Below are 17,453 nucleotides of genomic sequence, written 5' to 3' on the forward strand. Positions count from 1 at the left end.
ATAATTCATTTTAAGTGAACGAATAACTAGCGTCTGTCATGAATGAATTTATTTGGAAGATGGCTTAGAAACGTGTGACATGAGAATGTCAATGAAAACTAACTCGTGACCTCTATATGTGTCAGTTTTCATGCAATAATTAGGTGGTTTGGTTTTTAGGCGGAATATGATGCAAATTATCGTGGCGAAAAATAAATAAAGGAATGCAATACGTAAATAAAAATTTCCTAGTGTGGCCTATCCTAGTATAAGAACATAATACAACTTTGGAATCCACCGTTGGACCCGAAAAGCTTGTCTTGATGTTCCATCTTGATCCAAGTAGCGGGAGTGAGCATCCGGTCTCCATCTTTGGTCTTCTCAAAATTACAATTTAAAATTACAAATATAAACCTATTTACATTCTAATTAAAACAGTAATTACAAGTGAAAAATCCAAAACGGAGATACAAGATCTCAAAATACAACCAAGACCGTGTTCCATCATTACGGTAACACGTTCTACTAAGGCCACACTAAGTTACAATCGCTTGTAAAATTAAATACGTAATTAAAAGGCATTCACGGCATTCATAAATTAACGATAAATAAAAATGCATCAACTAAAACAAATTCATTCGTGACATAATTCCGTAATTATGTTAAATTTATCCAAACCACCTTTTAATGATTAAAATTCGTGTGATAAAACCGCTTCTATCATTTAATTTTAATCTATTATAATCCGTTACTTTAAATATAATTTAAAATAACTTAATGGTACGTGTGTGAACCGTTTCACAATCATAGCGAGTGTACTATATCCGGATAAAGTACATATTGAAGCCAAAAGAAAATTTAAATCAAAAGAAACAAATTTTCAAAGCTGTTAAAGACGAAATCCCTCGATCCAGGGACATAAGTGCTCGATCGAGGGACAGGAGGGCTCGATCGATCGAATCGCAAGTCGATCGAGAGGTATGCTAATCAGAGGTGCTCGATCGACTAAACCGGAGGTCGATCGAGTACCTATATCAGCAAAACTACTCGATCGAGTACGAGGACAACTCGATCGAGCAGAGGGTTTTGAAAATGTGTCGATCGAGTACAAAGCAAGGACTCGATCGAGCAAAAGGTTTTGAGACAGGGTCGATCGAGTACAACAGGGACTCGATCGATCAAAAACAAAACAGAAACAGCACTCGATCGAGTAGAAATACGCTCGATCGAATGCTAAAGTGGCTGAAAACTTCAAAACCCTCGTGAAAACATATTTCGAGACAAAATCAATTGCAAATATGATCAAAAACGCATTAAAACAAATTTGACAATTGACAAAAAACTTGACATGTTGCTATAATCTCTGTATAAAATAACAACATGTAAAAACAACATGAAATTTGTAGCAAAACAGCCGTGTATAACATGGCACGGCTTGGTTTTCGAGACAAAACAACAACAAGAGCAACCGTGTAAACAAGACACGGTTCCCAAAGCAACCAAAAATCATCGTTTCAACAATCGTTTGATGAAAAACACATATAAAAATTTACGTGGCCTCGCTCTGATACCACTTGTGGGTTAATATCCGTATACTACCCTTTAATTGCAGGACTATAACGTAAATTTAAACATGCAATTTATAGTCATAAAACGATAAAAACAAAAGAAACGATTAATGTATAGAAATAACCTTGGGTCCTTTAAATTGCGGCGTAAAGAACAGAAATCAAAGCAGATTTCCTCCTAATCGTTACACCCAAGACTTTGTCCGAGATATGCCCTTGTGCTAGAACGTGTTCTCCGATTGCCTTGCAATATTGGGAGAACTGATGTGAGTTTTGCTTGAGATGTGAGATCTCGGTTTCTACAGAGAAGAATGCTCTTCGAAACCCTAAATTTTTAGCAAGAATGAATTAGGTTAGACAAGAGGAGAAAGCTCTCCTTTTGTCTTGGTGATTCTCGGCCAAACCGAGTGAGAGGAGCCCGTATGGGCTTTTCAATTTCTCTTCACTTAAACTCGCGGCCCGGTCCATCACTCGCTAAGTGTATATGACGTGGTCGATTATAAATCGTTATCGGTTATCGGAAATTAAGGCATCGCCTAATAATTCGGGTTATTTTGGATTATTAATACGTGTCCGACAAAAAAAGTGTATTGTATAATTATTTTAATATACATTTAATTAAATATAAATCACGTATATTTAATTTTACGAATTAACAGGTTAATTCGCCTTAGCCCATGATATTTAATCCGTATTAAATATTATATCTCAACATCACATATTTGACTAATTATTAGTCAAATAACTCGGACTAACTGGTTAGTCAATTTTGGCATCTACATGACAGTATTTTCATACCGTCACATCTCTCGAACGTATCCTATAGGTGTGACTTTTAGGGACCAGTTGATCACCGCCATCTGTATGACAATAACGTCAAACTTATCTAGCAAGCCAACCGTTATTGATAAACGTGGATCAACTGATAATAATACCAAAGTATGCCCTTTGATCCTTTTAGAGGTTTATAAGTCCTTGCACTAACTGTTAAGGACACCAACCCCAACAGAGCCTCCTCCCACCCATCGATCATCACCACCGCCGGGGTCTTGCCAGCAAAGTAATCCTTGACATAGGAGTTCGGCACTAACCCGAGAACCACAGCAGCTTTCGCCGCTAGGTTCCAACCGATCAGACTCCTGGCCTCAGCTGAGTCCACCCTCATGTCCGTCAACGGCCACACCACAGCCTCCGTCCCACACGGCAAACCAGAAATCATGTCGTAGTCCTCCAACGTGACCCCAACCTCGCCGAAAGGCATGTGAAAGGTCGAGGTCGTGTACCAGAACCGATCAAGAAAGGCTCGAATCAGGCAAAGGTTAGCCCGAATCTTCCTCCCCTTGATCTCCCTCCACGCTCGCACCAAGGCCCCCAAAAGGTCCCAGCTCGATGATGGTCTGCTCCTCCGCCGACAGTCTCCCGTAAGCCTCCATCATCGTCGTGTAGCCGGAAAAGGATCTCATGTTCCCGGCCTCCTATTTTGATTCAATGAAAAGCTATCTTTAGCTCGAATAAAAGAGAAAAGGAATGACAAATGAATGACAAAAGAAGGTAAGTAAGAGAATGATGTATTCGAAATTTACCAAGCTCTTCACCGTCCTATAGGACAGGTGACTCTCCGCTGCCCAGATGAGATATCGGCTATCCCATCTCTCAGCCCACTCGGGTGCTCCTCTTAGCTGACGACCACCTCGTCTGACGTTGGCCCGCCTCGAGGCCTCCTCCTCAGCAGCCTCCTCCTCGGCTGCCACTGCAGCAAAAGCCTCCTCTAACACCTCCTCGAACGTAAGAGAAGGGTCGAAACCAGTATCCACATCCATGGGAGACCTCCCTGACGTAGAAACCTCATCATCTGCAAAATTAAAGTGAATTAGGCCGCGTCAAGTGACGGCGAGCCTTAGTTAAGAGATTTTCAAGCTTTCAAAGCTCCAAAATCGTTCTTTTCTCGCCATCTTTGACCATTTATTCCAAAACCCGACCGCTCCTATGGTAATATGGGTCAAGTCAAGTCTAAGTTCAAGCCTAGTCATGGGTTTAAGTCGAAATTTCGACAGCACTTCGTTATAACGGCGATTATGCCCTAGAAAAGTGTCCTGAAAAAGCCGTCACAAATCAAAAATTCGAGATGGTAGGAAGTTTACCCATCATACAAGGATTCCAAATATCAAGTTTCGTCACAAATGGGCAATCCTAAGGCTATTTTCGAAGCAATTTACGACTCAGCTGTGAAACTGTCACAATTTCACTCAAATGCTTAATACTCGATGAGAATTCGAAATTAACACATGGTTATGATCCTTATACTACCAATTATCCATTTCTAAAGTCAATTTTACAAGGCAAGATTATTTGGGGGAAAAGCCCCAAATTTTCGACAATTAGGGTCGAAAACCCTAAATTGTCGGCTCAAATTAAGGCAAATACGAAAGTTTAATGCAAAAATAAGACACATACCTCGATTAGTCATGGCAAATGCAAGCTTTTGATCAAATTTTGACGGAAAATGGTTGAAATTTGAGAGAGTTTTGACGAATTTGTGTTTTGTGTTTATGAAATAAAACACGGTTCTGTCGAGTTTTTACTCGGACAGAGACAAACCCAAGAAAGGACGCAGTAGGTGCTGCGCCTCTGCCAAGAGTTGCAGCTCTTGCTGAGCCTCTTCCTCAGCTTCTCTCCAATTCGCTTTTCAAAGGTTCGTTACAAGTTCGTTATTTGTGGGCCCATATTTGGTGCGCCTCTTCCTCAACACCATATATCGTATATTTGGTCCGTTTGATGTTTATTCTTCGTTCGGACCCGTATTTTCGAGCAGACTGCGAACTGTCGCAGTACTTTATCAAGACTTCCCTTGCCACAACGAGCGAATATTCTCTGACATGTGTTTTGACACACCTCAAGTATGTTCCCCCAGCGAGAGTTCATAACAGCCGATTGTTCCTCTCGAGACATGGAGTTCAAACTCAACCTCAAAGTTTTCCCCGAAGTTCTTTTGAAGACCGATGCAAGCAGATTTCCCTCAGCAGTTTCTACCGACGTCCAGAGTACATGTGACCCTCCTTCCTTTAGACATCAAGTTATCTTTAGATCCAAGAGTTTTCTTGAAGCGCTTTCAGTCCCGTTTCACCCGGAAGTCTCAGGTATGGTATCTTCTTATGGCTGGCGAGCTTCCTTACGTAGTCTAATGGACTTTAAACGACCCTCCCCGATAGTCGAAAACTCTAAAATGTTCCCGACGACAGGTCCTTGGCTCAGACCCCTTGAGTCGCCTCGCGTCACCATAGTCGTCAGGTTGTAATCTTCGATTGACCTGATGGCTATACTTTGACTTTCGCCTTGTCCAAGCCTCAGTCAAAGTGGTGGCTCTGTAGATACCTCATTTCTGCACCTCCCGCAAGCCACCCGGTGATGATTAGGCCACATGTTTGGTACACGGAACGATTTATGACATTTCGTAAGTTTATCGTCAAGTGATAGCTCAAATATTTGTGTCTACCCCTTGGTCGTCATCTACGCGCCATTACCGTCGTTTTGACAGTAATTAGAGTACATTTGGAGTCCGGGTCAAAAACCATCTTCATTTTCTAGTAACCGTTTAAAATGCCGAGTCAGAATATTCTGGAATGTTCCGGATATTTCTATTCCATATTTCGATCTTTTAATCTTTTGGCAAAGTATTTTCCGAAATTATATTTTAAATAATAAAGAAATTGAGATCAACCGCAATTCCATAATAGAAACGCGGAAAATCTTTCTTCCGCAGGAGGAAACCCCTGAGGAAAGGACGTAGCACCTGATGCGCCTCTTCCAAGAGCCGCAGTGGTTGTTGTGCCTCTTCCCCAGCTCCTTTCTACGTATTTTAAGATCTTTTCAAGATTTACTTCCAAAGTTTTACCGAAACCCTAATTCCTTCGTGTGATTAGTATAAATAGGGACCTTCGTTCCTCATATTTCTCACGCGGGTGTCCGTCCTTCTCTTCTCCCTTTGCATTCTAAGACCGTGCTCTTTGCTTATTGGCGTCTACGTGCTTGAAATTTCGACCACGTAAGCTCGGATCTTTCCAAGTACCACCCTCGTTTTGCATGACCGACCAATTTGACCAACTCCACTCAATCAACTTAATCAATTTAGTTTAATTCCTCTTACGAGGGCACTTTCGTCGTACATTCGAGTCGAGAAATCACTAATCGTTAACTTAGTTAATCTCGTTTCGTCAAACATGTAAGTCTGAGGGTGTAAATCCCATCTTTTATTATTGTATTTTATTTTTGTACTAATCATTGTAAAATTTACGTCGAAAGCATATTTAAAACCGATTTATAAAAAATTTTATTCAAACCTTTTTTACGGATTAACGGGAGACAGATGTCGAGAAGGAACGCAACAACCGATGCGCCTCTTCGAAGAGTCGCAGCATCTGCCGCGCCTCTTCCTGAGGCTGCCGTAGTTCCTGCTTTTCTTCTTCTTCCTTCGTCTTCTGTCAATTCGTCTATTTTACTTCGTCTTTTCTTGTTTATTTCTTATTTCGTTAGCATGATAATTTTAATACATAGTTCATTAATAATTCGTCACTTTTAATTCCCGACTTAAATCCCAAGTAATTAATATTTGCGGGTTTTCATCATTAAATCAAATCCGGGTTTTAGAGATTCGATTCATCCATATCAAGTCTCTGGAATTCGACCTTTGGTTCACGTTTTCATCTGTTTATCGTCATCATCAGTAGTTTAACATTAATTTAGCCCTAATTAGTTAGTTTTAGTAAATTTAATTCATAATTAATCTTGTAATTAGTCTTTAATTTGATCTAATTAATTCGAGTCCGTTCTTTTTATTGTTTTTATGACCCATTCATATGTAAATAACCCATTAAATCACTTTTACTTGAGTTGAATATCAATAATCGATCACTTAATTCACCAACGAACATTAACAATATGCAGTTCCGGCTTCACAGCCAGAACTCACCTCAGGAACAGACGCAGTGACCACTGCCACTACAAGAAAAACTAAAACAGGCGATCGATTTTTAGCGACTGATCTTGGTAGTCGCCAAAATGGCGACTGATTTCCAAATTAGCAACTGAAATCAGTCGCTAATTTGGAGACTGATTTTTTTAAAAAAAAAGAATCTTTTTTTGGCGACCGACCTTCAGATTTAGCGACTAAAGTCGGTCGCTAAAATGCTTTATAGAAAACCCGACTCTTCCCCTCGCTTCTGCTTTACTCTTTCGCGCACACAAAAAAAAGGCGACGACACCAATGACGACATCAACGACGATACCACCACCTCCACCGTCGTGGCCACCATCCTCACCCGTTCATTCACTCTATTTAATTAGGTTAGTTTTTTTTGTTTAATTTCAGTTTAATTGGTTTAATTTTTTAGATTAATTTATAGTTAGTTGGATTAATTTGTGGTTAGTTTGTTAGATTCATTTGTAGTTAGTAGGTTAGATTAATTTGTAGTTAGATTTTAGTTTAATTTGTGTTTGAATTGAAAGGGAATGATTAAGGGGGTTTGTGTTTAGGTTTAGGGTTATGAGTGGGGGTTGGTCGGCCGTGGGTGGCGTTTGTCGGTCGTGGGTGGGCCGTGGTAGGCCGTGGGTGGAGGGGGTCGTGGGGTGGCCTTGGGTGGGTCGTGGGTGGTGTTTGGCGTTGGGTAGCTAAGTGAAACCGTCTTATTATTATTAGTATTAAGCTAAGTGTAACCGTCTTAATATTATTATTATTATTATTATTATTATTATTATTACTAAGTTAAGTGAAACCGTCTTATTATTATTAGTATTAGGCTAAGTGGAACCGTCTTTTGCATTAATGGAATTAGCTAAGTGGAACCGTCTTTTGGATTAAGAGAAATTAGCTATTAGCCAAGTGGAACCTTTTTTAGGACTTGATTTTGATAAATTTAGTTTGATAATTCATGTTATTGATGAATTGAGGTTGAATAACCCTGTTTTTTTTTTTTTTCTTTTCTCCTTCCAAGGTTGTCACCGCGCTGCTGAGCACCACCGTCCGCCGTAGCTGTTGCTTCTCGTTTTCTTTTCATTTTTGCTTCTACTTGATTAGGTAACCTCCTCTTACCAGTTACCTTTTAAATTTACTAATTTTAGTTCAAATTATGCTACGGACTCTAGGATAGAAACCTTTATTATGTTGTTGATATTGTGTTATTGATTGACTTAATTAATTTAGTACCAAGTGTTGTTTATCTTAAACATTAAATTAGTGTTAGTTTGATTTGATGTTGACTTAGTACCCGTTCAAGATTTACTCATTAGGAGTAATTCTTGAATAGTTCCCATTTTGGGACTGTCTTTGTACATTTCAAGTCATTTAGGTAGTAAACACGTACTTGTGATTTATTAATGAGGAATGAGTTTGGTGGCGATCCCTTTAATGTTCTCCGAATACATGTATATGTGGAGTAATTATTTATTCTACATTGATGTGTATTTGGAGAATTGAAGGGAATTGCTGCCGAATTTTTTCCTCATTAATAAATTACAAGTGTGTTTGCTAGTGACTTGAAACGTACATTGACGGGTTTAGGTTGGAGTGATAAGGACCCCATTCGAACATGGATTACTTATTGACAATATTTATATATTGTTTTCATATGTTTATTGTATAATGTGGAGTATAATGTGAAAATTTTGTATGTAATATTATTGTTATTTTTAAAAAATGATTAAATTATTGTGGGTTCTTCTTTAGATTAAAATGAAGAGATTGGCACGTTCATGGATGTATGAAGGAAGATTAGACAATTCCAATAAGAAAAGATGTCCAACCGCTAGATTTATAAAGGGTGTTGGCGAGTTTATTGAATTTGCTAAACAACAAGATGAATATGACTTGGTAGACAAAAAACTTAGGTGTCCTTGTGCCAAATGCAAAAACCTGAAATACCAGCTTGACATTAAAGTAGAAGAACATCTCATTATAAACGGGTTTAAGCCAAATGATTACAATTGGATTTCACATGGAGAACCATATTCTCCAATTCATGAACAAGTTCACACCCAACAAATACAAATTGATGAGAACCCATATAGAGAGATGGTTGTTGATGCTATGGATTCCACTATTTTTAATAGTGAAGACCATACAACCATTTGTGAAGAACAACCGCCACACCCACAACCAAAAGCCTTTCTTGACATGTTGAAAGCCTCAGAAAAACCCTTGTATGAAGGAAGCAGAATGACATTGTTACAAGCCGCTTCTAGGCTAGTTGCCATGAAATGTGAGTTTAATATGCCATTTCTTGCTGTTGATGGCATTGCCTCGTTCCTTGAGGAATCTTTCCCCGATGATAATATCATGACCCGAAGTTTCTACACTACCAAAAAAGTAGTTAAAGGTCTTCAGTTACCGCATGAAAAGATTGATGCATGTCCCGAAATATGTATGCTATTTTGGAAAGATGATGCTTTGCTTGACAAATGCAAAGATTGTGGGACGGATAGATATGAGACAAGTGAGGGAGATACAGTTTTGGTGTTGAAAAAAGGCAAGGGTAGTAAGAGGGCCAAAAAGAGTAAGAAACCAATAGCATGTAACCAATTGTTTTACTTTCCTCTCGCTCCAAGACTTCAAAGAATCTATGCCACCAAAAACATTTCCGAACAAATGAGATGGCACTAAGAAAACTCACGTGCTCCGGGGAAGATGTGTCATCCTAGTGATGGGGAAGAATGGAAACGATTTGATCAGATGTATCCTGAATTTGCCAAGGAACCCCGCAATGTACGACTTGGCTTGTGTACGAATGGATTTGATCCTTTCGGTAATTTTGGGAGGAAGTATTCTTGTTGGCCCGTTATGGTCACACCATAAAACTTACCACCTTGGTTATGTATGAAAAGACCATTTATCTTCTCATCACTTATTGTTCCCGGACCAAAAAGCCCGAAACGTAATTTGGATGTTTATTTACAACCATTGGTGGAGGAGTTGAAATATTTGTTGGAAGTTGGGGTGGAAACTTATGATGTGTCTAAAAAATAAAATTTTCAACTTAAAGCTTCCCTTTTGTGGACAATAAATGATTTTCCCGCCTATGGTATGCTATCTGGGTGGTCTACACAAGGACAAAAAGCATGTCCTTGTTGCATGGGGGAAAGTAACGCATTTTGGCTTCCCAATAGCAAGAAAATAAGCTGGTTTGATTGTCATAGATGCTTCTTACGAGAGGGAAATCCGCATAGGAGGAACAAGAAAGCTTTCAGAAAAGGTAAAGAGGTGCTTGATGCCCCTCCGAAACGAGTGCCTGGGGATGAGATATGGAAGACTGTATGTGATTTACCATCCCCTGTTGATGGCACCGAAGAAGAATTTAAAGAATTAAAAAAGCAGAAAAACGATTGGTTTAAAAGAAGCATTCTTTGGGACCTTCCTTATTGGAAGACAATGTTGATAAGACATAATTTGGATGTAATGCACATAGAAAAGAATTTCTTTGAGCAACTAATTGACATGATCATGGATGTAGAAGGTGAAAAATGTGATAGTATTGCTTCTAGAAAAGATTTGCACACATTTTGTCATCGTCCCAAATTACACATTCGCGGCGACGGGTCTAAGCCAACATCCATTTTCACTCTCGACAAAGCTAAGAGAAAGGTATTGTGTGAGTGGTTACAAAATTTGAAGTTTCCTGATGGATATGCATCAGATTTTAGTCGATGTGTTGATCTTAAGAAGCTGAAGTTGCAAGGCATGAAAAGTCGTGATTGTCATGTATTCATGGAGCGATTATTACTCGTTGCTTTGAAACATCTTGTGCCGACAAATGTTTGGAATGCAGTTGTTGAGATTAGTCAATTCTTCCGAGATTTATGTGCCTCTTCAATATGTGTTGATGACATGATTCGTCTGGAAGAGCAAATACCACAGATATTGTGTAAGCTTGAAATGATCTTTCCTCCTGCATTTTTTAACTTCATGGAGCATCTACCGGTTCATTTGTCATATGAAGCCAAAGTTGGGGGACTCGTCCAATATAGGTGGATGTATCCATTTGAAAGGTAATTAAGATAATCTAGCTACTTTTAAATTGAAATTAATAATAATAACTAATATATTTATTATATGTTAACTTTATTATTAATTAACTATTAATAAAACTCATCATTAAATTTTATAGGTTTCTTAATCATTTGAAGAAAAAAATTGGTAATAAAGCTAGGGTGGAAGGTTATATATGCAATGCTTATTTAACGGAAGAGATTGCAAACTTTTGTTATCTTTACTTGAAAAACATATAAAAACCAGAGCAAGAAACTTGAATGTTGAGAAACCAGATGAAATAGACGGAAGTTTACCCGAGTTTTTTCAAACTCAAGATGATGAAGGGTGTTCATCAAAGGGGCAAACAAGATATTTGGATGATAAGGAGTATAATCATGCCCACCTTTACGTGCTATCTAATTGTGACCTCTTGGAGTCATACGAAACACAGTTTGTTAATGATTTCATTGATAGGAATCCTAATATAAGTAAGGATGATGTTTGGGACAAACATGAGGACCAATTTCCAACATGGTTTCAGAAACATGTAATTGAGTTGAATATTCAAGATGATTTGATAAGAAGTTTGGCGTTTGGTCCTTCAAGAATAGTAAGAACGTGGAATCGATACTCGGTTAATGGGTTTAATTTTCAAACATTCAACCACGGTAAAGGTAAGGCTAGGTGCAATTGGGGGGTTACTATTTCTTCTCTTGATGACAACGAATACTATGGTATAGTTGAAGATATCTTTGAAATTATTTATAATGGGCGTGACCGAGCTTATAAAACTGTCTTATTCAAGGTTGACTGGAAGGATAATTTTGTGGCTGGAATGAGAGTACATGAACAATACAAGCTTGTAGAAGTGAATCGTACTAGAACATACTCTAAGTATGATCCATTTATACTTGCACATCAGGCTCATCAAGTGTATTTTGCTACTTATCCAAGCACAATAAATGATAGAAATCAAAAGGCGTGGTGTGCAATCTTTAAGACAAAGGCACAGTCACTAATTGATACAACTTTTTTCCAAGAAGAAAACGTTTCAAATGAAACACTTTTGTCTCCACCCGATGAAATCAACTATGAGCATGAGAATAAAGATGGTGAAGACATGGAAGAGGAAGAAGATTATGAGGTGGAAGAGATACTGTCGGGGGAGGATGAGGAGGAGGAGGAGGAGAGGAGGGAAGAAGAGGAGGAGAGGATGGGGGGAAAAGGAGGTGAACAGGAGAAGGGAGAAGGAGAAAATGAGGAGGAGGGACGAGGGGTTTGGAGATGCAGATGATTATGATTATGATGATGATGATGATGATGATGATGATGATGAGGATGAGGATGAGGATGAGGATGTGGAGGACGACGACGACGATGATGGTGATGGGAAAGAAAACGATTATGAGTATGATTAAATTGGTATAATTTTGTATTCCTCAAGAGTAAATAATTAAAATTTAGAAGTCCGTATAATTTTCATTTATCATTATTTGTGTTAATTTTTATTTGTATTACTGCAGATGGCTGGAGGAGGTCGAGGTAGGAAGCGGGGAGGCGGCTCAGGTTGTCGACAGAGTACGCGTGAAGAGGATGAGGAGTTTGTGCGTGAGGATCCGATGCTGACAGACGGTGACGGTGACGAGGATCAGCCTAACGCTACCGACGAGGCAGGACCACAGGTGCAGATACGGTACACTGAGGATCGTCGGATGATAATTGAGCCAGCGGGATTATGGTAAGTCTTATTCTTTATTAGTCTACGATTATTATTATCTTTTTTTTTTTGTAAAATAATAATTGTTTCTAATTCTACATGTTGAAAATAAATGCAAGTTTAGGGACGATTGCGTGATACGAGGTGTAACGAAAAGCACGAAGACTAATTTCGTGGGTCCAGTTCCTACATCGTGGACTTATGCTTCTCATGCACAAAAAGAGGTGTGGTTCAATAACTTTCGAGTATATATTTTCCGTAGTTCTTTGTTTTAGAAACCAAATAATTCTGATAAATTTTTTAAGAACCAAGTTAGACTTTTATTTTATACTGATATGAATTTTTTGTCGCCTTTTTTTTTTGTAGCAAGCATTTGCTTGGGATGAGTCTCAAGAAATGAATATCCGTGACAGGTACAATGAAGTCGGTACTCGATGATATCGAGACGTGATCTGGAAGACGGTCAGGCGCCCGAAGGAGCCAGAGAACATGAAAGGTATTTAATTAACTTGTTTTGTTATTTGTATTAATTAGCATATACTCTCTTATATTATAAATAATATCAGTAACTTATTAGTTATGATTTCATATGTGTAATTGCAGGTGAGAAGTTTGAAGGCCTAATAAAGCATACTAAAACCGAAGCTTTTCGAAAAGGTGTAAACAAGCATCCCTCAACAAAAAAGGAGGAAAGAAAGATGCCGTGGTCGAGCCTACTCATTACGGGGGATCCCGATCATTCTGGATCGTGTATTGGGTGTAAGTTTGTCTATTATTTCACACTTTTTTTGGTTTTCAACATGTTTTATGTTAGATTTTTTGTTTATTTTCTAACATGTATGTTTTTTTTTCATTCTGAAAGGAAAGAAGAAGTCAAAACCGGTTACGACGGTACCGAAACTGTTTCTTGACACGCATTTCAGGGTTGACCACAAAGGGATAAGGAGTTGGACTAAGCCAAAAGACAAGGAATTATATGTAAGTTTTCCGTAACACTTAATTTTTGTTAATTTAATCTTTTTTAATGTCTTATTTTGGTTACCATATTAACTTATAATGATTTGTTTAATATTGTAGGATGCATTTGAACATGCAAAAGCCGCCAATCCAGAAAAGGCGGATAATGACATATGGTTTGAGTTGGTGAAAGGCTTCAAGAAAGGGAACGTGTATGGTACCGGAAGTTCAACACCGGCTTTCTATGACAACACGCGTAGGAGATCGACTTCAACAATTCCCAGCAACACATATCAACCGGGAGTTATTATTCAACTTCAAACTCAACTAAGAGAGCATGATGAACGTGAAATAAAACGTGATGAAGAATTCCGCCAAATGAAGGAAAAAATGGCAATGTTTGAGAATTGGTGGCAAAGTTGTAACCCCGGACCTAGACCCGACTACGATCCTTTTGATCTGCATGGTCCACAAGGGGGGAGTGGAGCCGGTGTTGGCTTCCAAGTAGTTAAGTAAGTTTAATTTAGCATGTAAGACTTGAACTTTAGAATATGTTAGCTTGTAAACCTTTCATTTTCAATATATGAAATGAAGTTTGGGAAAATGTATGTTTGAAATGTGTGGTGTTGGGTTGAAATTTGAAATGTATGTTGTTGTGTGTGTTGAAGTTTGGGATGTATGGCGTTGTGGAACTTCGGTTTGTATGCAGGTTGTAAATATTTGGCTAGCAATGAAAACGAAAAAAACCACCAAAACAATCAGTAGCTTTAGCGACTGATTTGCATTTTAGCGACCACAAATCAGTCGCCAAAGAGCCTCACTGATTTTGGCTACGTCACCCAAATTTGGCGACTGAAAAGCCATTTAGCGACGGAAAATCAGTCGCTAATTTGGCGACTACCATTTCAGTCGCTATTTTCCTCATTTAGCGACTGAAATTTCAGTCGCCAAATTTAGCGACTGACTTTAGTCGCTAAAATCAGAAAACTCGACCAAGGTTTGCGACTGGTGTTTGGCGACTGAAGTCAGTCGCTAAATTGATTTTAGCGACTGATTTCAGTCGCCAAAATCGGTCGCCTATTTTATTTATTTTTGTAGTGTGCGCCTCTTCCAAGGGACGCAGCTTTGCCTGTTCCGGGTTGAGTTCTGCCTCTGAACTTCCGTTGTTGCTTTGACCTAGTTTATTAGCTTACGTATTAATCGACTATTACTCGTATTATCACCTTTAATCTGTTCATTAATTTATTTTCTCTTTTCTTTTCTCAAAATTATCCATTTTAAATGTATTTTCGACGTAACTCAATCAAACCATTGAATTATTGTAATTTCAATTATTGTATTTTCTCGTATTCTTTATTATCGTTTGTTTGTATGTTTTCACATGTAATCAACCCTAAATTTCTACTTCGACCCTATTGTATGCTAAATTACATGTTCACCGACTTAGTTAATTCTCACATGTTAGGATTAATTTATTGGATGTTGCATTGCATGCATATAATCGACAACATATCAAATGTAGATGATTTCCCTAATCATTAGTAGAGGCCGCTATCGAGGCGGGCGGGATTAGGTGTTCAGTAAAAGGACTTCCTAATACCTACCCTCACACCTTACTCCAGATTTCTGTGAACATCCGTGTTCATTAGCATTCACGAGAGTCATTCTAGACATAGAATGCTAAGGTTAACGAGTTCTTAGTGTTCATGTCACTACTTTGTGTCTTGACATGACGCGAAGTATTCGAACGGTTTCCAATTTTCCACAATAAATTGGTGGCGACTCCACAAATGCAAACGCTTGTTCCCAAGCGACCCCGTGGGCCCGTGTCCACACATTTCATGAACATTTTATTGTTGATTGGGACATAGTAATTAACTCTAATCTATTGTATTTTATTTTAAGCTAAAATGACACATAATATTTATACATAATTGCGATTTGAAATTTGTAAATTGTAATGCTATAATCTTAAATTCGGGCTATAGTATTCAAATTCAACTTTTTGTAATTAACTGTCATTTGAGAATTTTAATTAAAGTAACAAATAATATCACAAATAGACAACAAAAAATCAAAACAAAACTTTACAAAAATATTCATAAAACGAATCAATCAAAGGGAAATTTGAAACTAACAATTCAAATCAAAAAATTCAAATGAGGGATTTTGGAAATTAGAGTTTGAAGGTTTAGAAAGTTTCACCAAAAATTTGGGCGAAAAAAAAAAAGTAAGAAAAGAATGTTACAAATTAAGGTGATTAAAAAAGAATGGATGAAAGGAATGTTGTTGAAAAAAAAAAGGTAGTTAGGAGGCTTGATCCCACGACCTACTGTATTATGGCTTCTAACTTCTTCCGCTGAGCAATGTTTGATATAATGTTGCAGTTTGTGCGGAAATTATATACAACTTTGATTTTGTCTTGCTTGAAAAATAAATAAAATCGACTAACCAAGGGTGCGCACGTGGGGTGTTGTGTGCACCCCTGGGTCCGCCATTGCTTGAAAGTGGGGGAAAGGGTATGGAAAAGTAGACCAAACAAACATCAACAAAGGGTATAAAACCTTCTCATTTTCTTTCCCTTTCTTTTACACCCTTAACCAAACATTTAGTGGAAATGTAGGTAAGAAGACATGAACGATCATTCTGGATGGCGAGATAGTTCACGGTTCCGACTGACTTTTTCTTTGGGAACTATTGTCCAAAACATTGAAGAATCGGATGGAGATGTGATACATAGAATCAAAGCAGGTTGGTTGCAGTGGAAAAGTGTCGTAGATTTATGGAGATGTGATGCATTGAAATTTAGTGGAAATGGTAGGCTTCAATATATGTCGTGGAGGACGTATATATTTTGATTCCCCTTTTCTTCACTGACATCATTCTATTTGGTGAAGCGACTATGGATCAGGCATGGTCTATCAATGATGGTCTTGAGGCTTTCTGTAGCGCGTCGAGAGAGAGAGAGGGTGAGCAGGGCAAAATCTAAGGTGTTCTTCTCTCCAAATGTCGATGGTGATGATATGATAAGCATCTCGAATGAGCTGCAAATAAGAAGTACTGATGAATTGGGTTTGTAATTGAGAATGCCAACTTTAAATGGTCAGGTCACTAAGGAATCTTTTGAGTGCATAGCGCAGAAGGTGGATAAACGGTCAACGGGTTGGAAATCGAAAAATCTATCCTTGGCAGACCGAGCTACTTTGGTTCAGTCTACTCTTTTATCTATCCCATCTTATGTTATGCAGACGGCTAAATTGCCTAGATCGTTATGCGATGACCTTGATAAGAAGTCAAGAAGATTTCTATGGGGAGGTGATCAAGACAATAAAGCACTTAGTCTTGTTGCCTCGGACACAATCACGAAGGAAAAAGAGAGTGGTGGGCTTGGTTAAAGTCCATGAGGCAGGTGAATACCGCGTTTATGGCAAAACTCGGATGGCGCATGTTATCGAACCAAATCCTTTGTGGGCGAGGGTGCTTCGTCACAAGTATTGTAAAGGGAGATGCGATTTCGAAATGGTTAAAAATAAGCCCTTGAGTTCTAATGTTTGGAAAAGAGTTGTGGAAGGGTTTAATAGTCTGAAGTCGGGTTTTAGCTCCTTGATTGGAAATGGTAAGAAAACCCTTTTCTGGAAACACACATGGGCCATAAATGTAGCTCTTGAGACACATCTACCTATTCCATCTGAGTTGGAGACGACAACGGTCGGAGATATGTGGAATCCTTTAGTGGGTTGGCGATGGGAATTGTTCGTTGATTTCTTCTCTTCAGAAATCCTTTACGCTATCGCCTCTTTTGAAGTTTTCCCCGGTGATGAAAACGAAGATAAGGTTTAGTGGGCAGCATCACCATCGGATTTTTTCACCGCTAAATCTGCTACTAACGTGTTGCGAAATAGAACACGGGAGAATGGAGATTTGTTCTGGAAATTGCCTTGGAAAACTTGGGTTCCATAAAGAATACGGGTTTTCTTATGGCTGATATTGCACAACAGAATTATGTCAAACTCGAACCGTGATCGACGAGGTTTAACGGAGGATCCATGCTATGGTATTTGTAATGGAATTGAAGAAACTACCCTACATATTTTGCGATATTGTTCAAAGGCAAGACGGGTTTGGAGGTTTTTTCCATTTTCTAATTCCCAAGCTTTCTTTGCATCTCTTATTATTCAAACTTGGGTGTCAGATAATTTGTCAAAGGGTAAATCAT

This window comes from Silene latifolia, chromosome 2 (genome assembly GCF_048544455.1).
Source record: "Silene latifolia isolate original U9 population chromosome 2, ASM4854445v1, whole genome shotgun sequence".
Lineage (NCBI taxonomy): Eukaryota > Viridiplantae > Streptophyta > Magnoliopsida > Caryophyllales > Caryophyllaceae > Silene > Silene latifolia.